The sequence below is a fragment of the Bos grunniens genome, chromosome 22, assembly GCF_055505025.1.
Source record: "Bos grunniens cultivar Pamir isolate PY7600 chromosome 22, Bosgru_T2T1.0, whole genome shotgun sequence".
NCBI lineage: Eukaryota > Metazoa > Chordata > Mammalia > Artiodactyla > Bovidae > Bos > Bos grunniens.
In genome coordinates this window covers 22,351,733-22,378,747 of record NC_141186.1, presented here as the reverse complement: position 1 = coordinate 22,378,747, position 27,015 = coordinate 22,351,733, and the positions used below count along the sequence as shown (strand labels likewise).

The following is a 27,015-nucleotide window of genomic DNA, read 5'->3' as shown; positions in this document are numbered from 1 at the left end:
GAAAATAGGATCCAGAAGAAAGATCTTAGAGATAATCAGTCAGCAAACGACTAAATAAACTATTATATAATTCTATAAAAACTAAGCAGTAATAAAAATTATACTTAGGAAAAATGTTTTATGATATTCTGTATTTAAAAGGTACACCACAAAATTTAAAGTACTAATATTACTACTACATATCAATACTTACATGGAGGCATCCCAGACTCTTCTTTGGGAAATTCTTACACAGCCTCATGCTTCTCATGGCAGTGGAAGACTGGGACAAGAGGCAAGGCAGGTACTGCTTATACCCCCTGATTTTTGAACGGACACTACCAGAGGATAAGAGTGCCATCACCCTTCCTTCTTTCCATGCAGTGCTGCCCTGAATTATTGCATTCCTCCCCTACCACCATGCCAAGCCATCTCTGGGGAGGTTTTCATGACAATGGGGAGGTTTTCACAATAATGCGGAAGTACTGAGGAGGAAAGACAAATACACCACTATCCCAAGAGTTACACTACATTAAAATTAAGGTACCACAATTTAGTTTAAAAGCCACAAAGGAAACAAATAGGAAAACCATAAACCCACAAAAATTGGCAGAGGACAATATGTGAACTGAATTCCTCATCTTTGTTACTACAGCATCAATACGCATCAACAGAAATTTCCCACCTTGAGAAACTGAAGACTAAAAATATAAGCATCTTACAACTAACAGATGAGAAATGGCCAAAGGTGGATTTTTTTTCCCTGAAGTGAGCCTGTGAGAAGGGGGAAAGAGGAAGGAGTTTTTCTCAGATAGAATCTATGTTTAGAGCAGTTTTAGGTACACAGCAAAACTGAGTGGAAAATTCAGAGTTCCCATAACCCCTTGCCTCCACCCCACACACATACAGCATTCCTGCACCAGAGTGGTACATTTGTAACAATGGATGAACCAACATTCACACATCCTTACCATCCAAAGTACATGGGTTACATTAAGGTTCACTCTTGGCATTCTACATCCTATGAGTTTGGATAAATGGATAATGACATGTATCCATCACTACAATTTCATACAGAATAGTTTCACTGCCCTAAAAATCCTCTGTGCTCCACCTATTAATCCCTCCTCCTACTCCCAAGCCCTAGCAAACACTGATCTTTTTACTCTGTCCATAGTATTACCCTTTCCAAGATATCATATATTTGGAACTTTATAGTATATAGCCTTTTCAGATTGGTTTCTTTCACTCAATAAAAAGCATTTAAGACTTCTCCATGTTTTTTCATGGCTTAATAGTCAATTTATTTTTAGTGCTGAATAATATTCCATTGCGGGCTTCCCAGATGGCTCAGTGTTAAAGAGTCTGCCTTCCAATACAGGAGACACAGGTTTGATGCCTGGGTCAGGAAAATTCCCTGGAGAAGGAAATGACAATCCACTCCAATATTCTTGCCTGGGGATTTTCAAGTTTTGGAAGTTATTAATAAAACTACTATAAATAGCAATATGGAGATTTTTGTGTGGATATATATTTTTAACTCCTTGTGTAAATACCAAGAAATACAATTGTTGGGTCTTGTAAGAGTATGTTAGTTTTGTAAGAAAATGCCAAAGTGTCTTCAAAAGTGGCTGTTGCCTCAAATCCTCAGCAGCATTCAGTGTTGTCAATGTTTTGGACTTCTGCCATCCTAATAGGCATGTAGTGATAGTTCACTTTTAATTTACAGTTCCCTAATGACTTATGATGTCGAGCATCTTTTCACATGTTTACTTGTCAACTATGTACTTTCTTTGGTGAGGTGTCTGTACAGACCTTTTGTTCATTTTTCAGACTGTTCACTTTCTTACTATTGAGTTTCAAGAGTTCTTTGTATATTTTGTATAACAGTCCTTTGTCAGAGAACCTCTTTGCAAATATTTTTTTCCCAATCTGTGGCTTAGTTCATTCTCTTGACAATGTCTTTTACAGAGCAAAAGTTTATAAGTTTAATGTATTCAGATTATTATTTCTCTATGAATTGTGCCTCTGATGTTGTATTTTAAGAGTCACTGCCAAACCTATGGTAATCTAGATTTTCTCTTATGTTATTGTCCAGAAGTTTTATAGGTTTACATTTTACATGTAGGTCCACAACTAATTTTGAGTTAATTTTTACAAGTTTAAAAAGAAAGTGTATACCTGTGGCAGATTCATGTTGATGTATGGAAAAACCAATACAATATTGTAAAGTAATTAACCTCCAATTAAAATAAATAAATTTATATTAAAAAAATAAAATAAGCCTAAATTTGAGTAAATTCAAAATAAAAATTCTAAGTCCTAAAAAAAAAAAGAAAGCTTTTAATTTTTATTTTGAAACCATTGTTACTATTTTATTTTTGTTTCCAACTGCATGTTTTAGAAGGATGGTGAACCTAATGATGCAACTTCTAAGCAATTATCCTAAGAAAATAACCATAGGTTTGGACACAGATATTTATTCAACACTCTGAATGTTTACTTATGATTATGAGAAATTGGAAACAACCTAAGTATCAAAAAATCACAAAGATGGTTAGATAAAGTATATTATACTCAGATGATGAAATTCTATAAAGTTATTAAAAATAACATTTTAAAACAAATTTTTAATTTCCTGGTAGGATATACAAATATGTTATCAATTCAAAAATGAAATGTAGGTTATTTGTGTTTATTTTTATTTTTATATGATTTATATTAGTTTTACAATTAGAAAGGATTTAAAATTTCATAAAAGCCCTCAAAATAAGATTTACAGTGACAAATGACACTGGGACCAAAATAAAGATAAGATGCCTTTTCCCACTGTTATCACAAAATAGATTTAAGCACCCAAAACACACATAAAACTCCAGAGCAGAAATCAGTGGAAAGTAATTAGGAGAGTCTGGTTTATTAGGAAGAAATCTGAGATAATTAGAAGAGAGATTTGGGGGTTAGGAAGGATAATTGACAAGATTATTGTCAGCAACCAGAGAAGTCTCTTCAAATGGCTCTGTGTAATATGGTATCTCAAAAGAGAGCAAAGGGTCTTCAACTTCTGAAACCCTGTGATATAAGCTACACCCAGCCTATCCTGATATCTGTCATTTACCTTCACTGTGGGGCAAAAGGCTATCAAATGAAATTTCACTGACCTCTTGTTCCAAAATAATATGCCCAATTAAAGAGGGAGCATCTTGGTAGGACAGGTTCTGGACTGAAGTCTGAAGGTCCAAATTTAAGGTTCAGCTCAACTACTTATCTAGGGCATGATTTGGGTAAAGTAATACAACCAGTATGGAACAGTCATTTCATATGTTAATGATAACAGCTGTGTCTCTTTCACAGCATGGTCATGAGGACTGAATGAGTTCATATAAATGAGAGCTAAAACATATTAACCAAATGGATATATTTTATAATAAAATAATTCTCAACCTATCAACAACAGATTGTTTGGCCTCCAGTAATTCAGAAGATCAAAAATTGCATTCTTGGTTGAAAGGGCAAGTGATAGACATCTGGATGCCAAGGCAAGCAACCTCTTCCTCCCTGACAGCTCCACATGCAGCACTCCTGAGGCTCAATCCAAAAGGCAGATGACCTTCTCAGGTAGACAAGGGCCACTCTTTGGCTAAGGTTCACCTGCAGCTGTGCTTCCCAGCTGGAACCAAACAAGCTCTCAAATGCATCTCAAATGCAACACAAAAAAGCCATTTTTGTGTTATGTTGTTTTATCTACTCACTCATTTATTCATTCAGAGCAGATTATGTGCCAGGCACTGGAAATAAAAGCAATGAAAAAAAGCAGACAAAGCCACTGGAGTTCCCACCAAGAGGGGGAAAGCAAATATCAATCACAGAATCATATAAATATAAAAGGAAATTTGGGATGATAATAAGAAGTAAGAATATTTAGTTGAAGGGGATGATCTGGACCTATTAGCTTGGTGAAGTCTTTCCTGAGCTGATAACTGAGAGATGAGTAGCAAGGGAGAGGAAAGTAAAAGGATCAAGTAGAGGGATCAGCATTAGGAAAGGTCCTATGGTACAGGACACTGACATTCAAGACGAAAAAAGGACAGTGTGTCCAGAGCGCAGACATAAAGAAAGAAGGAAGGGTAAGATAAGAGTAAAAAAGCAGACTATGTTAAGTGGTTCTGTCTTTGTTCTGTGAGCAATAACAGCCAGTGAAAGCTAATGAGCAGAGAAGATCTTGTCACTTTTGTATTTAGAAAGATTATTCTGCCCACAGTGTATCAAGATGCCAGGTCACTGTATCTTTTACATATAGGTTTTTTTATACACACAGAGGTACTCCCACACCTGAAAACTTTCTGTTAACATTCTAACTTCAAAAGACCATTGTATTTCCTTGACCCTATTACTACAAGGCAATATCGATGACCAAAAACAAGAGATTTCTGATAAAACTTAACCTAAACCTTAACCTAATAATATGTGGGAGAAATCAATAAAATGTAATGAGTTTTGGGTCTGATTTTTCTTATGCTTTTCCAATACAATATACCAACATATTTTGATTAATGAAAATAAGATTAAAAGAGGCAAGGGCCAAAGTCTGGAAAAACTGGAAAATTCTAGCAAACACTGTAAGTTTAGACATCAACAGCTAGAATGGAGGTCTTATCCTCAGTATTAAGATACACTAGTGTGTTGATCAACAGTGAGATGTCAAAAGCAACTAGATTCTAATAAAAGTTAAAGTACCAGTAGAAAGTTAGTACATAATCAACTACTCTGTGGATTTCCCTATAATAACTCCACTGTCACTCACATCCATCCTGAAACGCTTTCTTGAATGAAAGAGAAAGGAGCTGCTATAGCACTGGGACATTAAGCTCACACAACCTACACACTTTCATTTGTGCTAAAACCGTCATTGTCCTCCCATCACTAATAATCACACCTCCATATCCATAGGTTCCACATCCAAAGATTCAACCAACCACAGATCAAAGTTACTTGAAAAAAAATTCCAGCAATTTCCAAAAAGCATAACTTAAATTTGCCAGACAATGGCAAGTACTGACATAGTATTTACATGACATCAGGTATTATAAGTAATCTACAGATAATTTAAAGAACATGGGAGGATGTTTGTAAGTTATATACAAACAATACACCATTTTATACAAAGAACTTGAAGTGAAGTGAAGAAGCTCAGTCGTGTCCGACTCTTTGCGACCCCATGGACAGTAGCCTACCAGGCTCCGCCTTCCATGGGATTTTCCAGGCAAGAATATTGGAGTGGGCTGCCATTTCCTTCTCCAGGGGATCTTCCCAACCAAGGGATCAAACCCAGGTCTCCTGCATTGCAGACAGACGCTTTACTGTCTGAGCCACCAAGGAAGCCCATAGGGTATCCTGGAACCAATCCTCCATGGATACTGAGGAAGAACTATGTGCAACTGGTAACTGAAACTATTTCAAAATTTCTTTATTTTAATAAATAATTTTAAATTATTATTATTAGCATTAAAATGACACTATCTAGGCCAAAACTAGGGCTTCCCTTGTAGCTCAGTTGGTAAAGAATCTGCCTGCAGTGCAGGAGACCCGGGTTCGATCCCTGGGTTGGGAACATCCCCTGGAGAAGGAAATGGCAGCCCACTCCAGTATCCTTGCCTGGAAAATCTCATGGACAGAGGAGCCTGGTGGGCTGTAGTCCATGGGGTCACAAAGAGTTGGGCATGACTGAGCGACTAACACTTACTTAGGTCAAAAGTATGTGACAGTAGAAGTGAACTTTATTGTAATGCTATTCATACAGATAATTTATTTAAAATCTTAAAATTATAAGCCTTATAATCATCACAATAAAATAAAGCAATAAAACAAAAAAATTTATGTTTATTTCTTGATGGCATAGACTTGCTTTGTGAGGTAGCAGAGCAAAACTCCTCTTCTAAAATGAAGATACAAATCAGATTAGTCATGTTAACTGATTTTCTTATGTAAATAATAATTCAAGATTATAAAATAGGTAAACTGTATTACTTACATCCAACAAAATATCTTAAAGAAAATCACACCAAATGAATACAAGTTGGTGGTACTATTTGCTTATTTTCTCTGGATTTTTATCCACATCTGCATGCACTTGTGGAAGGATGATATGCAGGGAATAACACCCATCCTTAAGCATCATGGCAGGGCAAAACTGGGGTCTTGGCAAAGGAAAGTGAAACTGGTGGCCCAGATTAGAGAGGCAGGAGTTTGCCGCAGGTGAGAAGGAGCAGGTAGGCATCAAGAGGTCTCACAGGGCTCTGGATTTTAGCACACTGTGCAGAGCATAAACATATAGTGAGGGTACAGGGAACAAGGAGCAGGAACTTCAGTTAGAACACAGAAGCTGTGACCCAGACACTGGTGGTGATAAACACCCAGACTCAAAGAAACTAATAAAAGGAGCCAGAGACCAAACCTTGAGAGTACAGAGACAGGCCTCACGGGGAGCAGGAAGGTTAAACAAACTGACAGGAGGAACAGCAGGGTGATGAACCTGACCGTAGTCTTAGTTGTGCACCCCTGGCTCAGAGCAGGAGGACAAGGCATATACACTTCCTGTGACAAGAGAGTTCAACCTTCTAAGGAAGTCTGACCTAGAGACTTAAGAAAAGTCGGGGAAAACTACAAAGACCAGAGCATCAACTGGGAAACATTCACTGTGTGAGATGCTTCAAATACAGGGATAAGGAATCATCTCTGAATTCAAATCCTGGCTCTATTTGCCAACAGCTCAAACTGAAGCTCTGGGTGCTTCAGTTTCCTTCTCTAATAAGATAAATAAGACCCACTTATCAAAGCAGCTAAGTAGATTAAACTAGGGAATACATGTGAAAGAACACAGAACTGGCAAAACAAATACCCATTACTGTACCTTCTGCCTTATGTCTACCAACACCTATTAGCGGTTCGTCCTGCCAAGTTATTCAATCTCTGCCTGTCCCTTCCAGCTCTGGCTAAAGTCCCGCTTATTTGTGTTTCATGTACGTATTAAAAAACCAAAAGAGCCTTTTCTACATTTGTTATTTCTTCCCTTGATTTTATGAGATACTTCTTGCCTTTAAACACATGTTATCATGATTTAATAATTATCTTAATATTAGAAAGAGTGCTTGAAATAATCTGGTCACTCACTGAACAATGTGCTATCTTTGGAGTAACTGAAAAGATTCACTGGTCTGCAGCTCTCCTCTGTGTCACGGCGGCGCCAATGCTCAAAGTGGCTCTAGGAGGCCAGTCTACCAAAACCACACCTCTTATTCAAAGGACAGGCAAGAGAAACAGCCAGATTATTCCAACTCCAAATCTACTGCTTCTAAAATAACTTAATTAAACTGCTCCCATTTTGTATAAAGTTCAGTTCAGTCACTCAGTCGTGTCTGACTCTTTGCGACCCCATGAATTGCAGCACACCAGGCCTCCCTGTCCATCACAAACTCCCGGAGTTCACTCAGACTCAAGTCCATCGAGTCAGTGATGCCATCCAGCCATCTCATCCTCTGTTGTCCCCTTCTCCTCCCGCCCCCAATCCCTCCCACCATCAGTCTTTTCCAATGAGTCAACTCTTCGCATGAGGTGGCCAAAGTACTGGAGTTTCAGCTTTAGCATCATTCCTTCCAAAGAAATCCCAGGGCTGATCTCCTTCAGAATGGACTGGTTGGATATCCTTGCAGTCCAAGGGACTCTCAAGAGTCTTCTCCAACACCACAGTTCAAAAGCATCAATTCTTCAGCGCTCAGCCTTCTTCACAGTCCAACTCTCACATCCATTCATTACCACAGGAAAAACCATAGCCTTGACTAGACGGACCTTTGTTGGCAAAGTAATGTCTCTGCTTTTCAATATGCTATCTAGGTTGGTCATAACTTTCCTTCCAAGGAGTAAGCATCTTTTAATTTCATGGCTGCAGTCACCATCTGCAGTGATTTTGGAGCCCAGAAAAATAAAATCTGACACTGTTTCCATTGTTACCCCATCTATTTCCCATGAAGTGATGGGACAGGATGCCATGATCTTCATTTTCTGAATGTTGAGCTTTAAGCCAACTTTTTCACTTTCCACTTTCACTTTCAAGTGAAAGAGGCTTTTGAGTTCCTCTTCACTTTCTGCCATAAGGGTGGTGTCATCTGTATATCTGAGGTTATTGAGATTTCTCCCGGCAATCTTGATTCCAGCTTGTGTTTCTTCCAGCCCAGCGTTTCTCATGATGTACTCTGCATAGAAGTTAAATAAGCAGGGTGACAATATACAGCCTTGACGAACTCCTTTTCCTCTTTGGAACCAGTCTGTTGTTCCATGTCCAGTTCTAACTGTTGCTTCCTGACCTGCATACAGATTTCTCAAGAGGCAGATCAGGTGGTCTGATATTCCCATCTCTTTCAGAATTTTCCACAGTTCATCGTGATCCACACAGTCAAAGGCTTTGGCATAGTCAATAAAGCAGAAGTAGATATTTTTCTGAAACTCTCTTGCTTTTTTGATGATCCAGCAGATGTTGGCAATTCGATCTCTGGTTCCTCTGCCCTTTGTAAAACCAGCTTGAACATCTGGAAGTTCAAGGTTCACGTATTGCTGAAGCCTGGCTTGGAGAATTTGGAGCATTACTTTACTAGCATGTTAGATGAGGGCAATTGTGAGGTAGTTTGAGCATTCTTTGGCGTTGCCTTTCTTTGGTATTGGAATGAAAACTGACCTTTTCCAGTCCTGTGGCCACTGCTGAGTTTTCCAAATTTGCTGGCATATTGAGTGCAGCACTTTCACAGCAGCATCTTTCAGGATTTGAAATATCTCAACTGGAATTCCATCACCTCCACTAGCTTTGTTTGTAGTGATGCTTTCTAAGGCCCACTTGACTTCACATTCCAGGATGTCTGGCTCTAGGTCAGTGATCACACCATCGTGATTATCTGGGTCATGAAGATCTTTTTTGTACAGTTCTTCTGTGTATTCTTGCCACCTCTTCTTAATATCTTCTGCTTCTGTTAGGTCCATACCATTTCTGTCCTTTATCAAGCCCATCTTTGCATGAAATGTTCCCTTGGTATCTCTAATTTTCTTGAAGAGATCTCTAGTCTTTCCCATTCTGTTGTTTTCCTCTATTTCTTTGCATTGATTGCTGAGGAAGGCTTTCTTATCTCTTCTTGCCATTCTTTGGAACTCTGCATTCAGATGCTTATATTTTTCCTTTTCTCCTTTGCTTTTTGCTTCTCTTCTTTTCACAGCTATTTGTAAGGCATCCCCAGACAGCCATTTTGCTTTTCTGCATTGGAGTAGCCATCATGGTCAACAAAAGAGTCCAAAATGCAGTACTTGGATGCAATCTCAAAAATGACAGAATGATCTCTGTTCGTTTCCAAGGCAAACCATTCAATATCACAGTAATCAAAGTCTATGCCCCAAGCAGTAATGCTGAAGAAGCTGAAGTTGAACAGTTCTATGAAGACCTACAAGACCTTTTAGAACTAACACCCAAAAAAGATGTCCTTTTCATCATAGGGGACTGGAATGCAAAAGTAGGAAGTCAAGAAACACCTGGAGTAACAGGCAAATTTGGCCTTGGAATACAGAATGAAGCAGGGCGAAGACTAATAGAGTTTTGCCAAGAAAATGCACTCGTCATAGCAAACACCCTCTTCCAACAACACAAGAGAAGACTATACATGGACATCACCAGATGGTCAACACTGAAATCAGATTGATTATGTTCTTTGCAGCCAAAGATGGAGAAGCTCTATACAGTCAACAAAAACAAGACCGGGAGCTGACTGTGGCTCAGATCATGAACTCCTTATTGCCAAATTCAGATTTAAATTGAAGAAAGTAGGGAAAATCACTAGACCATTCAGGTATGACCTGAATAAAATCCCTTATGATTATACAGTGGAAGTGAGAAATAGATTTAAGGGCCTTGATCTGATAGACAGAGTGCCTGATGAACTATGGAATGAGGTTCATGACATTATACAGGAGACAGGGATCAAGACCATTCCCATGGAAAAGAAATGCAGAAAAGCAAAATGGCTTTAAACACAACTCGCTGAAGTGAAGCGAGTGAAAGTCACTCAGTTTCATCCAACTCTTTGCAACCCCATGGACTATACAGTCCTTGGAATTCTCCAGGCCAGAATACTGGAGTGGGTAGCCTTTCCCTTCTCCAGGAGATCTTCCCAATCCAGGGATTGAACCCAGGTCTCCCGCATTGCAGGAGGATTCTTTACCAGCTGAGCCACCAGGGAAGTCCAACTCACTGAAAATGTCAGGTAAATGATAGCACTGTCTAAACTAGCCCTGTTGGAGGCAAAACATTTCAGAAAGACATATAAGAGATAGAGGATTTTTTTAAAAGGTTAATTGTAAATGTATTTCAGGGGGGACAGGGCTACCCATCTATACTTTTTAATAGTAAATATATCCTTTTCTCCAAAATCTGTCTTTCCGAAACATCGAACTCTAAAATCAGCTCTGCCTTAATTTTTAGTTACAAGCCTTAATTTTAAGGTTACAAGACCCGTAATCTTAATTTTTGCCTTAAGTCTGGCCATCAATAAACAATCACAGCAAATATAAAACTGTGAGCCATTAAAATAATGTAATTGCTATATTTTCATAATTATTGAGTCAATCACTCATTCAATTCAACAAATAAGTGCTTACTATACACGTACCATTGTGCTATGACTTCCCTGGTGGCTCAGATGGTAAAGCGTCTGTCTACAATGCGGGAGACCCAGGTTCGATCCCTGGGTCGGGAAGATCCCCTGGAGAAGGAAATGGCAATCCACTCCAGTACTATTGCCTGGAAAATCCCATGAACAGAGGAGCCTGGTAGGCTACGGTCCATGTCGCAAAGAGTCGGACATGACTGAGCGACTTCACTTTCACTTTCATACACATACCATTGTGGTATTAACAAATTACAATTTTGTCCCTCAAAATAAAAGATGAAACATAACAGCAAAACATATTGAGAGTCTACAGAGAAAAAATGAAAAACACAGCACTCCAAAGAACCAAAATACTTTAAAATATTTTAATTACCCCAAGTGAGAGTGTGTTTCTTTCATTTACCATTTACTTCAAGTCCCTAGTCCCTACAGGAGTTAAATAATTCTGATAACTAGTTCACTTAGATCATGATGCTGTTCCCTTAGCAGAGTTGAGTCTATCTTTTAGGGGTCTATTCAAATTTTCAGTAATTATCAGGACCTTTTCTCTTCTGGCACAGAATGAGAACCAGTTGCTGACTCGTATTACTTCTGTTAAATACTTCTGCCTTTGTTTTGTGACAGAGAACCCTATTAAAATGCTTCCCCCTGACTCCACAACCTTTTGCTACCCTGTCCACTGATGTAATTATATTCTCACATTTTTGCCACAATTTGTATAAAAGCTGGCCTTGGTACATGACTTTATAATACAGAGATTCATTAGAAACTCCCACACCTTTATAGCTGTCATTGTCATCTGAGACTTTTGCTTTTCTATTTCCTGATATCTTTTAACTGAAGCTATTGTACAAGCCATCAAGAGAAGTGGTTAAGCTGCCAGCTTTAGACAAATGCCCCCTAACTTCTGACATTTTCATATTTTCCTATGACAGAAGAATAAAGGCAAATATAACAGTAACCTGAAGAAGCACAGCACTAATTCTGTAGGTCACGGATCTACAGTTTTTGTATTACATATTTTCTTAACACACAATTCATTTTTAGTTAAGTTCAACCCGTTTGTTTCAGGGTTAATGACTTCCTATTATCTATGGAGCTTTAAGCATGGGCAATTGATTTCAAGGCATATCTATGAGTTGACTTTGTATTTTAAGTATTATCTTCTATCTTGCTACTTAAATAGAGTCTATGCAAATAGTAAAATAATACGACATACATGGCACAGGAGACATATAGTCTGCACTGCCCCACTGATTACCTGGTGAAACACTGAGTCAGCAACAGCAGTGGGACCAGAGTCAAGGCCAGCTATTTAATTTATGATGCAAACTCCATTGCACAAAAGATTCAATTTTGAGGAATATGTTCTACAATTTCCACATGTGGCCCACTCTAAAGAACTTGTCTGCCAATGCAGGTAGAAGTGAGAGACACAGGTTCAATCCCTGGGTCAATAAGATCCCCTGGAGGAGGGCACGTCAACCCACTCCAGTATTCTTTCCTGAAGAATCCCATGGACAGAGGAGCCTGGCGGACTGCAGTCTGTGGGGATCGCACAGTCAGACACGACTGAAGTGACTTAACACACACGCACACACTCAGAGCTAGTATGTCCTAGATTATCCAATGAAAACCAAAAATCAATTCAACTCTTAACTTTATCCTAGAATGAAATCAATAGGATACAAAATACCAATAAAGATTTCTATGCAAAGCTATTAATACTAGGCTCTAAAATTAGAATTCGGGATTTTAGAAACTGGCATTGTTCACTATTCACTACATTAATCTTTTAGGAAATCTGATTATACTCTACTATAGTAAACAAGCAGAGGAGGATTAGATGGGGTGAGAAGCCCAGCTGGAGATCTGGAATGCCAGTTAATCTAAGCAAGACAGAAGCTGGAGAAAGCAACTGACATCCAGACTAACATAAGAGAAGCAAGTTTCAAAACAGACAGAAGGAGTCAGTCAAGAACTGAAGGCCTAGAAAAGCATGAAGCAGAAGAATGTAATGACCCAGACAAGTTGCCACAAGACCTATTAATGCAGAAATCAAGTCTAATAAAATACAAAGAATCAGAATGCCTCAGTTCCAGTCTAGATTTGAAAACTCATCTTGGGCTTGCCCCTTGATCTCTCTGTCTTAATCTCTTCATACAAAAAAGGAACTTTAGAAAGCTACTTTGCAAAGTTGTGGAAGGAATTAAGCATTCATTAGAAAATGGTTAGACACAAAATGACACACACATGTGGAAGTGGTAGTGGTGGTATTTGTATGGCTTTTGCTATTAGTAGTATTGATTTCGTGGAATAACATTTTGCATATTGTCTGATATATTTTCATCCTGCCTAAGTCTTATAGCCCCTGTGATCCTCTAGCCATTGTGAGGCTGAAGCAGCCACTACTAGAGGGCAGGAAACAGAGGAGTCATTGCTCAACCTCAACTTAAGTCATAAAAAGGGTAGCACTCATGAAAGTAATAGCCCTCCAAATCGAGAACCACACACTTAGGAGGAAAAAAAGTTGCCTAAATTCCAGAAGCCTCTCTTTATATTAAAAACAAGGGGCTACTTTAAGGTTATCTATTTTTTTTTTCCTGTGAGCAGTAGAATAAAAAAAAAGAGGAGATGATGCAAGTGCAATTTTCCACTACAAAGGAAAGCCCTCAAAACCATTCCTGAGCTGAATTAAGCAGGTGGAGGGAAAAAGTGAAGAGTTAGATGTAAGTGAGGGCTCCTTTCACCACCTCCCACCATCCCCATAGACCCAGGTTTCATTCCTAGATTCAGAGAATGGGTACTAAGAACAGCCCTCCCTCAGCTACACTTCGAAGATTCACGAGTAGAAGGGGCTTTTTTCCCGCTCCCACCTGGAATCTGAGGAGGATGCAAACTTTCAGCATATACTCAACCAACATGGGAAAGCTGTAGTAGAGAAAGAGGGGGTTATAGACAGGGAGACAAGATCCAGGCAGAAAAAAGGTCTATGAAAGTAACATATTCTTGGAAACTATACGTGGTACAGAAAAAACCAGACATGCCCAAACTGCCCCCACTGGGGCCTGCAGGCTTGCTTGAGAGGATCAGTGGATTTAAAGTGTGATATACATTCAAAGAGGGAGACACAGAGGCCATGGTGGCTCATGTGTAAGAGCTTTCATTCCATTATTCCTTTTTCACTGACTGACATCTGCTCATGTGCCTTGAGCCACATGGCAGACAGGGATTCCTATTCCCAATTCAGATGTCTTTCTAAAGGATTGGCTTGGAAAATTAGCAGGGAGATAAATAAGCTCTATGTTCTCTCACAGAGTTGGATGCCGTTTGTCTTTGACAAGTAGCAAACCAAATATCAAGGTAATTTTAGTTAACTATAAACTATGCATTCTACTGAGCCTCCAAATATAAACAGCAGGAGTTTTCATCCTAATTTCCTCATTGTCCTTATACCACTGACATAATTAAGTGGATAAATGTGTAATTTGGGATGTTTTATGTGAAAAAAAATATATTCTGAAAAAGATCCTAATCTCCTACAAAATACATAATATCTGCAAAACAGAAATGTAATTAAATGTTTCAAATATGTCCTTTTATTTTCTTTGGGCTACATAAGTGTCATTTCTGGGACAACCAAATCCCCTGAAAAGTAACAACAAAGTAGCAAATAGTAGTTCTGCAGGAGGTTTTGGATTCCCCTTCAAACATGCACACAGACGTGCACACACACACACTGAGCTGTTTAAAAAACATTTGTACAACCTCCCACATTATTTATTCTCCCAAAACACAAAAACAAAGTAATCCCTAAATAGATTTACCCTTCTGAAACTGCTGAACTTTCAAATATTGAAAAATAAAATCCTGAGTGGCAGGAATGGAGAATGAAGGCAGCCAAGCTCATTACCAGCCTGCCTTTTCTCCTTTTTCCTGGGTACAATCAACTCAAAGGTCTAAGGGAGAGAACGAAAACTAGGAAAATTGAAAGTTACAACCTCAAGCAGTTTCTATCAAACCACTTTCTTCCCAATTTACTATATGCACCCAGCCAACCTCTTCAATAAAAGGGAAAATCTGTTCTTTCACCAGGTACACTGGAAAATCATGGCACAGGAAGGAACTCTACCTCTAAGATGAAAAAACTGCAAATTGTCTGACTTGGTGAATATTCAGGCAGTGAACAGATAATTTGAAATTGCATCTCTGTTTCTTGATATTTAAACACAAAAAGATACCCTCTACAAAAGTGTTCATGGTATATTCTTTTGTAAAATGCCAACCTCTCCACTGGCTCCTTGCTCTTCTGAAACCAGAATTAGGGAACATTTGATTTATATCACCTAACTTTCAACCTAAGTCATCACCAATTTGACTTAATTATGTACCTTTCCATAAAGGTTCAAATTTTTTAAGATCCAGCTAAATTTTGCCTGTTCAATAAGATGTAGTGTAAGAAAAAAAGGCACTGTTAGAAAGCTTTTTAAGACGTAAGTTCAATTTATGTAACTAATTCTTGGTTTACATTCCAACTTTTATGTTTCCTTCAAAAAACTGAGAATGAACATTGCTTATCTCTAGCAAAGTTTCTTTCCATTACTCCTGAACTTTCACAACTATCACAATTTGAATTTAAATGAAGAGCACCCCATTTGATCTACATATTTCAGAAGGCAAAAAGATAGCTTTTGTTGAGTATATAATTGCTTAAGATGATATCAGATCAGATCAGATCAGTCTCTCAGTCGTGTCCAACTCTTTGCGACCCCATGAATCGCAGCACGCCAGGCCTCTCTGTCCATCACCAACTCCCGGAGTTCACTCAGACCCACGTCCATCGAGTCAGTGATGCCATCCAGCCATCTCATCCTCTGTCGTCCCCTTCTCCTCCTGCCCCCAATCCCTCCCAGCATCAGTCTTTTCCAATGAGTCAACTCTTCTCATGAGGTGGCCAAAGGACTGGAGTTTCAGCTTTAGCATCATTCCTTCCAAAGAAATCCCAGGGCTGATCTCCTTCAGAATGGACATCATTCAATACAGAATTAAAGTCTCAGATGCGAATTATTTACATGTTTCTGCTTTTTCATCACAGTAATATTTGGATTCGATGTGGGATATGTGACTTTTGGGGACTGTGGTTTGCTTGTTTTATTTTATTTTTTTCTATCAATAAATCTCAGCACCTTGCCTTTTGGGTTATAACTGGCCTTGAATAATCTAGGAAGGGAATTGCAAGTCTCAAAATACCAAGCAATGAATAATTTTCCATTCAATTCTCTTTGCCTAGAGCTCAGTAGTAGCAGCACAAAACATAGTGGCAAAAGGATGTTTATGAAATGAATAACTTCCACTAAATATTTTTATATTATAAAAGTATCACCCGCACTTTGGAAAGCTGGAAAACACATTTTCAAAACGGAGGCTATTAAAGCAACCCATTAATTACTACCTACAAAAGACAGTTACCATTTTTCATTCTTCTTTTATAAACAGAAGGAAGCCAATAATATTGAAAACCTCAATTAACTGAAATCCTTAAGGGAGGAGGTATAGTTGTGGTGATTTAGAAAGTTTTCTCAAATGCCATAATAGATGTATTGTTTTTGAACCAGAAAAAAAAAAAGAAAGAGATAAAATACAGTAATCTGTTTGCCTAGTTCAATAATTAGTGGATAAAGTATAATTTATAACTCCAGGCATGTGCAGTACTTTTCGATCATCAGGGTGAAGAGCAGTTGTATAGTAGGCCTAAAGAAATAGAAGGGCTAGAACAGAGCTAGAAAATTCAAATGCTCACACAGAGACCAAACTACAAAATGCCTGTCTGAAGAAGATAACCAATAGGCACTACTCAATTCTGGTTAAGGGCTGTCATGTGAAGGATAAAAAAAAAAAAAAAAATCCTAGTGTTATCAAATTCTCCTATTTTGCTGCTGGTGGTGGTGTTGTTGCTCCTTTGAGAGAAGCTGGAAATTTGTGTTTTTATGTGAAATTTCCAATTTAAAAATTTTCAATTAAACAGACATTTTTAAAACACATAAGCTAACTTGCATGATGATGAACCTAAATTGCCCTATCAATTATCAGTTTGGTTATCAGAGATTGAGTTGAACTTGAGTTAGATTTAGATCATAGTCTTGATCTTTAGGACAAGATGGGAAGACAGGAAGCTTCCACAAAGAGAATTCAATATGTATAGAGACTTAGGGATCCACTAACACGTAAGCAGAATAATCGGAGAAGGCAATGGCACCCACTCCAGTACTCTTGCCTGGAAAATCCCATGGACGGAGGAGCCTGGTAGGCTGCAGTCCAAGGGGTCGCTGAGGGTCGGACACGACTGAGTGACTTCACTTTCACTTTTCACTTTCCCGCATTGGAGAAGGAAATGGCAACCGACTCCAGTGTTCTTGACTGGAGAATCCTAGGGACGGGGGAGCCTGGTGGGCTGCCGTCTATGGGGTCGCACAGAGTTGGACACGACTGAAGTGACAGCAGCAGCAGCCATTCCCTTCTTCAGGGGATCTTCCCAACACAGAATTCTAACCCAGGTCTCCTACATTGCAGATAGATTCTTTAAAATCTGTGACTATGTTACCTTACAGGGCAGAAGGGACTCTGCAGATGTGATTAAGATTAAGAAGCTTGAAACAGGCGGATTATCTAGGATCATCCTGGTGGACTCAACCTAATCACATGAGTCCTTAAAAACAGAAGAGGAAGGCCAAAGGGTAGGTCAGAGAGATAGGACATGAGGATCTGACCTGCTGGCTTTGAGGAAGAAAGAAAAGGGCAACAAACTGAAGAAGGCAGTGGCTTCTAGAAGATGGAAAAGGTAAGGTAACAGATTCTCCCCTAGAACCTCCAGAAAAGAATGAAACCTTGCTATCACCTTGACTTTAGCTCAAGAGATTTGTATTAGACTTCTTACCTACAGAACGGTAAGATAATAAATTTGTATTAAGTTACTAAGTTTGTGATCATTTGTTAGAACAATGGTAACAAAATAATATAGTGTTCCTAGCTTTACATTGTATAGATTTGGAAACTAAGGTCCACAGAACATAAAGATGAAGCTAGGAGAAAAAGACATTTGGTGATCTTCCCTCTGTACCAGCCTGCCTTGACTGCTTTAGTGTTTGTTTGTTTGTTTTTAATGTAATTTTCCCATAAGAGTGGAATCAATAACATGCACAGAAAAGAAAGAGAGGGTAGGGAAAGAGGAGAGGTGAGGACAGGAAAGAAAAGGGAAAAAAGAGAAACATTCTGTTTAACTAGAACTTACTGGAGTAGTAACATTTGGTTTGGGATTCAGAACTAGATAAAAGGACAAGTAAGTGAAAGAGAGAAAGAGATAAATTCAGTTTAAAATGCAAAGCCACTCCACTACATAATCAGCCTACCTCTTTACTGTTACCTAAATGCCTGCTTTTGATCCTTCACTGTCTAACCAGTTTGGAATTTGCAGAAATGAAAGCAGCTTGGGCATGGGTTGCATGTCCTGCTGTCTCTGGAGGATTTGTGAGGATCTGTTAGCCCGTGGATTATGCACATTTTCTGTTGGCTTGGGTGTAAACCATCTGCAGTCTAACTGGAGCTGTGATATGCCTGCCGAGATGATGATTGCAATCACAGCTCGACGGCAAGAGAGATGCCAAAGTCAGCAGCGTGAAGGACATCAGAGCTTAAGCCTGCTCAGAAAATCTGTCCACTTTCACTCCTGCTTCCCCTTACAGGGTGCAGGAGAAGACCAGCCTTGGCGACACACAAAGACTTCTTCCAAAGGCGCCACAGTTAGTGCCTGTGCTGCTGGCACTTGAGCCCTGATGCACAGAGACAGGGGATGACAGGTGACGTTTCTACTGTTTGGTTCTAAAGGTTCAGAGCAAGTATCCCACTCCATCTCTGTACACAGCCTACAGGTTGTTCTTTCTAGCTGACCTTGATATTCATTTCAGCTAGATTCACCAGGAAAAATATTCTGGGATGAGAACAAAGGGAGAAACCAAGTATATAACATGGTCTGTCTCTCTTATCAAAATGGCCAAAACTGATGTCATCTCCAATCCTCTCTGTGCACACAGAGCTACTATAAGCTGAAGTAGGTCTAAGCCATGTCTCATGCCAAGCAGACAGCACAAAGGCGGGGTGGCTGTCCCTCCTTTCCTAAAAACTGACCTTGAGGGTACATGGAAGTGTGTCATCCCTGGGCCAGGTAGGAGGGTGCATACTACTCAGCACAAACCCCAGAGCATGATGGAGAGGCTGTGTCTAATAAAACAATGTAATCCGAGCCATCCTTCAAAGCTTTATAAATGCCATTGCCAACATTTTGATTTCCCAGACCACTACAGCTCCCACTGATAATCTTCTTCCTCTGAGTTCAAACTCTAACACCTCCGGTATTTCTCTGTTTGTTCATCAATGACAGAAATACAGTTCAAAGTGGCCAAAGCAAAAAAGAAAATTATTGGCAGACACACCTAAAAAATATCCATGACTGTAATGCAATTCCTGGCATGGCTGCTTCTTAAGCAGTGCCATCAGAAAACACTTTCTCTTTCTCTCTGGCTCTTGGTTCTGTTTTCCCCCAAGTTGGCCCCATTCTTACTCAAGTGGTAGCAAGATGACTTCGGGTAGCTTTAGGCTTATATTCTATTATCTCAGCAAACTTCAGGGAAAAAGCATGCTTCTTTTCCAAAAGTTCTAACAAAAGTCACAGAATTGAGCCTGTGATTCTGAATAGCGTAGCTTGACCACATGTAAGTGAAAGTCGTTCAGTCATGTCCGACTCCTTGTGACCCCAAGGTCTATACAGTCCATGAAATTCTCCAGGCCAGAATACTGGAGTGGATAGCCTTTCCCTCCTCCAGGGGATCTTCCCAATCCAGGGATCAAACCCAGGTCTCCTGCATTGCAGGTGGATTCTTTACCAACTGAGCTATCAGGAAAGCCCTAGCTTGACCACACGTCCATCCCTAAACCAATCATCATAACTAGAATGATGCAACTGCCATGTGGCCATGCCATGATCCTCTCAGACAAAGCAAAAGGTCAGTCTCACACCAACCATGTGGTCCAAGAGTAGCTTGTTTCTTCAGGAAAGTCAGAATGATACTCAAGATAAAAAGAGAACAAATACCAGCCAGCCTGGCAAAAAGAGCCAAAATGCAACTTTGCTCTAACCCAGGACTATAGTGAGAGAAGTAGCTCAATGAGAGGAGGGGACTTGTGCGTATATTTTCCTTTCTGTTTCCAAATTTTCTTTAATGTTATTATATTGTCTTTATTCTTTAATGAAGGTGGAGGGTGTGGAATAAAGGAAAAGAATAACAATGCTAAGTTTTAAATAAATGTAGATATGATAATATAAAGGTCAAGGGTTTTCTTTAGAATAATAGAATCTACCATTTGACATTATTCTTTTTAAAGTGTCCATGTATATTACCTCATTTGATCAGTTTAAGTCACTCCTTCTGGAGATGACTAAATAAGACAAATGACGTCATGGATATGTCTTCCAAATGATTTCTGCTTCACTAAAATGTATTGTTTTGAAACCAAGAGCATGACTCCAAAGTAATTCAAGTAATAGGTATATAATGTTTTTCAAAAAACAAATACAGAAATATTTCAACAGATTTCAAATATGATTGGGAGAGATCCAGTACTATAAAAATCCAGTACTATAAAATATTAAAATTCCTTAGCTAGCAGATTCAAGACCCTCCTTGACTCTCTAGCTTTGTCTGCTAGTATATCCAATCATGTATGCCACATTCATCAGTGCTGGTCACCAAGCCCTGCCATGGCTCTTCTCAGTTCATGACTGGGAGATACCCCCAATCTACTCTTTGCCTAGAAAACCCTTTTCATTCTTAAAAACTTCACACACACAACACATTTTCCAGGAAACATTCCCTGATCCCCTTATTTAGCTCTCTTGAGTTAAAGTATATTATTAACATTAATTCTCCTCTCTGACCCTTATTTCAGTCTACCTTATATTATACTTAGATACACACTCTTAGTGGGCAAGGATGTGCTCTTTTCCATATATTTATAGCCTCTTTCCCACCCTGAAATTGCAACTGAATTGCTTGTTTTGTTTTGTATTGTTTTATTTATTTATTATATCATTCAGTGATAGAAGACCTGAATAAAAGAAGACAGAGTTGTTCCTGCAAGAGCTATAGACAGAGAAACACATAGTAAATCTTAAGTACTGTGCACATAACCTTTTCCAGAGAAGCCTATCATTTTACTTCCACCTCTTAGTGGCAAAAGAGAAGAACAAAATGGCTATGAGCACTACCAAGTAGGAAGCAAAGGTCTAGGAATGAAACCAAGTTCTCCTCACTATAGTCTAACTTTAGCAATCATCTGAAACAGGGAGTAGAGTTAAAAATAAAGCTCTCACCCAAAAGGCAGCCAGGATACAACCCAGTTACTTACGCTGAGCCAGCATCTTTTCAGAGCCACTTTCCAGGCAGTTAAATACAGCCATGCACAGTCCTCTGGGCCAGAGCCTGAGCTAATTAGGGAGTCACTGGAAAGGAACAGTGAGACTTTTAATAAAAGAGCTGCCACAAGCCATAGCATTAGTACTATGCCTCTTCAAAACGCCAGAGTCTGTTTCTTGCCATCACGCATTACCACACTAACAATTAAGGGAAAAGGGGTTTGGGGTAATGAGAATTTCATAAGCCATAAGTGTTTTTGTAATTTGCCGCATCAGAACACTTTACTAAAGGGAAGACAGGATGGAAAGGCACATATTTTATTTTTCCGTAGATATGACTTGCAAACATCTAAATCAGCTGCCCTTTCACTACCTTTAAAGTGCTTTTCTTTTGAGAAAAATAACATTCCATTTAGGTTTTCTATCAACCTTGATTAATTGGGTGATAAAATGGATACTATTTAAAAGGATATCATCAGAAAATAGGCTCATTGTAAATAAAAGGGGTATGTCAGAGAAGGAGCACCCTGACTCTCAGACTATAAAAGAGATACTTAACCAATATCAGACATCATTACAGTAGTAATTTGTAACACATCTGACCCCAATTCTCATCACTTAATAAATAGGACAAAAACATGTCCTCTGCATCTGATGGAAACATGGGCATCTCTGTGTTAATTTTTTTGTTTTACTTTTGAATTTCTGCTTGTGTTTTCAGAGACTGCAAGACTGATTATCTTAAAGACAATGTAGCCAAACACTGGGGGCTTCCCAGGTGGCACTAGTGGTAAAGAATCCACCAACAATGCAGGAGACGCAGGAGACATGAGTTCAGTCCTTGGGTCAGGAAGATCCCCTCAAGGAGGAAATGGCTACCCATTCTGGTATTCTTGTCTGGGAAGTCCCATGGACAGAGGAGCCTGGTGGGCTACGGTCCATAGGGTCGCAAGGAGTCAGACACAACTGAAACAACTTAGCACGCACACAGCCAAACCTGAACCAAGAGATTAAACTTGTGAGCCATATTTTTATTTCTCTAAAATTCCTATTGTTATTTATAACAGTGACTTCAAGTCTGGTTGTCAGTTTCTTTGGCAATAAGGATTCCTCATATAAATAACACTTTATAGCTTGCAAGACACTTTTTCACAAATGTTATCTAAATTCTCACAGTAAGTATTCTCACAGTAAGTAAATTCTCAGTATCTACCCCCAGATTATAGCATTTCATAAAAAGACAAAATATTTTAAATCTTCCCAGTTTATTTTTAAGCAGTTAAATAATATTTTTATTAAAAAAAAATGAAAGAATTACAAGATAGTATTTTAGAAATCTGATGCTTAACTAGTCTGTTTTTTAGCAACACACACTTATCAAAGTATTGGAACTACAGCATTGAAATTTTCAAGCTTTAAATATATAAATAAAATTTTAGTCATGCATCATAATTAAAAGATATCTAGTAGATACATGCAAATACAAAGCAATCTTTTAAAGTACCATGTTTCAAATTAGTTGATATATGCAAAAGATAGGGCACCACGATTAATAGGGGAGAAGAGAGTAAAGGCCTGAAGCATGAGAAAGAAACAATGAATGAAGTAGTCATCCTGACAATCAAAAATTCAAGTTTCCCAAAATTCAACAGTCATGCCCAAAGGCAAAAGAGGAAAACTCCTCATGTGGAATAATTTTGGAAGCCATGAGAAACCTAACAAAGACACTCCATCAGACTCTTGCATTTGATTGGTTGATGCCTGAAATTCTACCAGACATGCATCCCTGCTGTTTGACCCTATTAGAATTCCACCCATTTGGGGATGGAGTGGGAAACAAAGAGCTCATATAATAACATAAGCTGTTCTAGTTTCTCTACACTCCATGCAACTAACAGTTAAGCAGGAAATTTTTGAAGGTGAAGCTCTTACAGTGAAGTAATGATACCACATACTGACTGAGTGTTGTGTGTTAAATATTTCATAGCTACCATTGCACACTGAAACTGTGAGTTGGGTATTCTTAACACATGTCAGTACAAGAGACTGAGGCTCAGAATAGTTAGATCATTTACTCAAAGTTCAGGAAAAACCAATGACAAATTAGAGGTCAGAGCTGGACCACTGGAAAAGCTAAATTGGTGCTCAACTGAAGATGTGAAAATGGCTTTGGGCTCCTTAAAAAGACACCTCAGTATTGAAACAATAACTGAAGCATAACCAACTCTGCGGTGATAAAGCGACCACAGGTCTCAATACAGAAGAAAAGAAAACAAGCAAAGAGACCAGCAAAGAAATGGTCCCTTCCTTTCTTGTCTATCTGTCTCTCTCTCTCTCTCATCTTTCTCTGTTCTCAAACACACACACCACTAAAATTCAAAACACATGATAAAGAGATGGAAAACTTAAACCATTGAATAAGCAATGCATTTATAATTACACATTGTAATTCTTTAGGATTCTGTCACAACAAGGGTACATGTTTACAGAGACAAAGAGAATTGAGTGTTAGGAGAATTTTAATTCACGGCAAGATCATCAAAAAATAAATGGCACTGAACTTTGCCTCCGATTTTAACAAAGGACACGAGTATGTGGGAAGCTCCCTAAATATAACTAGTGTTAAAAACTTAGTCAGGTCTGGTGTAGGATATTTCCTGCTTTTACCAAGCAAAGAGGTTAGAAAACTTAATATTGATATTAACAAAGATGGTTATTTGATTTTTACTTTGTTACGAACTTTCCCAGAGAGTTCTATATTCTTAAACAATATAATTTCACCAAGAGAAGAGTTTTGGGTACTACAAAGTAAAACCAAATCATCCAAAATAGTAACTGGCCAATTAGATCTGACTGAACTAATTATGCTAATTATCAGCTATTGGTAAGAGTAATATTTTAAATGACTAGCAATGCAAAGAGAGAAAACAAATCCTGGAACATGCCAAACTCAGTCACTGAAAATATCATAGTCAGCCTAATTCTCTGACATTAATACCCATCACTAATCCCATTCAGGGGAATTTCTGTAGTGTTTTTCTTTATGAATGAGTGTTTTTGACTCCCTGAAAAACTATAAATAACCAAAGTCCTACAAGAGAGGAAGAGGAGTAAGGTATAGAGAAAAAACGCTGACCAAATTTTAGTCATGGTTCTCCTTGGTACTCTTGAACTAACCGCACCAAGTCTTTGACACCATGTATTTCTACCTACAAAATAGGGAGACTGAACTGAAGAAACCCTGGAGTCTAACAGTATATGATTTTATAAGTCATCCATAACTATATTTTAAGAATAATCCACTTTGTTCAAATGCTTCAAATGAAGCATTAATTAATTAAAAATTAAAACCGCAGTCTGTGCTTAGAAATGTCCTTTAAAAAAGGAAACTCATTGGAATTCTGCTTTATTTAGAGCATTTTAAATGAAGTTATTCCTAATATATCCTACAGATCTCTCAATATATAGGAAGAGTCAGCAAAATATATATATTTTTTTATTTTGGAGAACAAAGTACTGGGAATTTCTGTGATAATCAAACTGCTTTATTCTCAGCACAGTTCTGCTAGTTTAACTAGCATGTCACTGCCCTCTCTTGGTAGATACTGAGATAACAGAAGCTGATTTCTATGCAGGGATTAGAACGTAGCTTTAGGCTTCAACAAGATACTTTGATTCTTGTCAACAGAGGGATATACCTAATAAGACAAGTAAAAATGTAATCTATATATTTAAAAGGTAGAAATTCGTTGTTTTCAAGACTGGTTTCCTCCAAGAACCAATTCAGATGGACAGATACAGAATAATGTGCACAATGTTTACTAGAGAGTAGTCTGAGTAACAATCCTCCTTCTGGAGGAAGGGAAGAAAGAAGACAGGGGATGGGGCAGTAATGCGGTCTCAACAAGGGCCTCCATCAGCTCCCCAGAGAACCCTGAAACTGGATGGCCCCCTCAGAAGGGGCAAAAAGACAGTGATATGACTCATATCAACTAGTCATTGGATACATTCTGCCCTTTGGAAGCAGCCATGACCCTGGACAAGGTGACCGATTAGCCAAGGGCAGTTTCTGGAGAGGGCTGACACACCTGAGGACTGTCAGCTAACAGCACTTCTAGAAGGTAGAGGAATAGATCTTTCAGTCCTAAAGGAGAATCTGGGTATCATATCAGAGTGTCTGCTACATAATTACTTTATACTGTGGTTAACAACTTTCTGTTTCTTAATAGACAACAGACAACTAATCTTAAAACAACTCCAAAAATCAAAGGTAATAAATATAGGAAATAGTGCAACCACTTTGAGAAGCAGTTTGGTAGTTTCTTTGAACAGTAAATATAAATTTACCATATGAAGCAGTAATTCCACTCCTGGGTGAAAGACAAATGAAAATATACATCTACACAAAGACTTATGCACGAAGAATGTTCATAACAGCATTATTCAAAATAGACTCAAAAACAGAAACAATTCAATGTCTATCAACTGGTAAATGGATATGACAAAATGTGTTATATTCATAGAATGGAATAATATTCTGGAATAAAAAGGAATTTAGTACTGATACATACATACTACAACAAGGATAAACTTTGGAAACATATACTAGGACTTCCCTCGTGGTGCGGTGAATAAGAATTTGCCTGCCAATTGCAGGAGACACGGGATTGATCCCTGGTCCAGGAAGACCCCGCTGCCTCGGGGCAACTAAGTCTGCGCACCACAACTACTGACCCCACGCTCTTGAGCCCACAAGCTGCAACTATTGAAGCCCAGGAGCCTACTAATGAACCCATGTACTGCAACTGCTGAAGCACACACGCCTGGAACCTGTGCTCAGCAAGAAGAGAAGCCACCATAGTGAGAAACCCACGCACCCCAACGGAGAGTAGTCCCCCACTCACTGCAACAAGGGAAAGCCTACCCAAAACGACAAGAACCCAGCACAGCCAAAAATAACTAAATAAAGAATATACTATGCTAAACAAAAGAAGCCAAAAGAGACTGCATGTTACATGAGTTCCTATATGTAATACCAAGGAGCAACTATATACACATTTAATGAGATCACATTTATTTTTTTTTCCTTCAAGATTGCCCTAGATGTTCATTTCAACTTCACCAAAATACAAAATACATAAGGGGAAAAGGCAGGAGTTAAAACAGAAAAAAAAATCTAACATCTATTGAGAGCATACTATAGTCAATACTGTCCTAGGTCCTCTTCATACATAATTATTATTTAACTACAATTTCTGTGAGGTGGATGGTTATTTTTATTCAATGAATGAGAAAGCTGAGGTTCAGAAGATTAACAGTTCACCTGAACTCATCAAGTATGGTTAAAAAAACAATGATGGATAAGACTGTATAAACCAGACAATATATTTATGAATTTCAGACTACTTTGTGATTGTCTTTTTGGAGCTATGCATCAAGACTCTGTCCCCTGTGTATTGGAATGGAGTTTCCCCTGAAAAAAACTGACTACCCCACTATAAAACATCCTGGGGAGAAGTTTTTCCTAAAGTTGGATATTTCTTCCAAAAACTTCCTGGCCCATTTACCTGGACACCAAGGTTCAAAGCAATCGGGAATGACTGTGGGAGATGAGGTGCTCCTGGCCACATAGAGACAGGACAGAAGGGAACAGCAAGCTGGCCTGGAATCACAGGCTGGGTTCTCCAGAAGCAGATACTGAGATGGTTGTCGGGAGGGGGCAAGGTGTTTATTAGGAAAGAACGTCAGTGAAAGGAAGCACTGGGAGGCTAGATAGGACAAAACAAGAAGTTCCACTGTGATGCAGGCCTAATAAGGCCCTGACCAACCTGGTGGGGCTCTCTGGGGCAAGCACTGCCCATCAGAGTTCTT

General features: G+C 38.7%; 1 long non-coding RNA gene across 1 annotated transcript in view; it reads right to left on the bottom strand.

Moving 5' to 3' along the window:
• LOC147348211 (uncharacterized) overlaps positions 1 to 27,015 on the bottom strand; it is a 314,743-nt gene that overhangs the window by 247,381 nt on the left and 40,347 nt on the right. Inside the window, exon 4 of the long non-coding RNA XR_015151231.1 lies at positions 21,138 to 21,231. This is a non-coding gene — a long non-coding RNA (uncharacterized LOC147348211). The remainder of the gene's footprint in view (positions 1 to 21,137; positions 21,232 to 27,015) is intronic.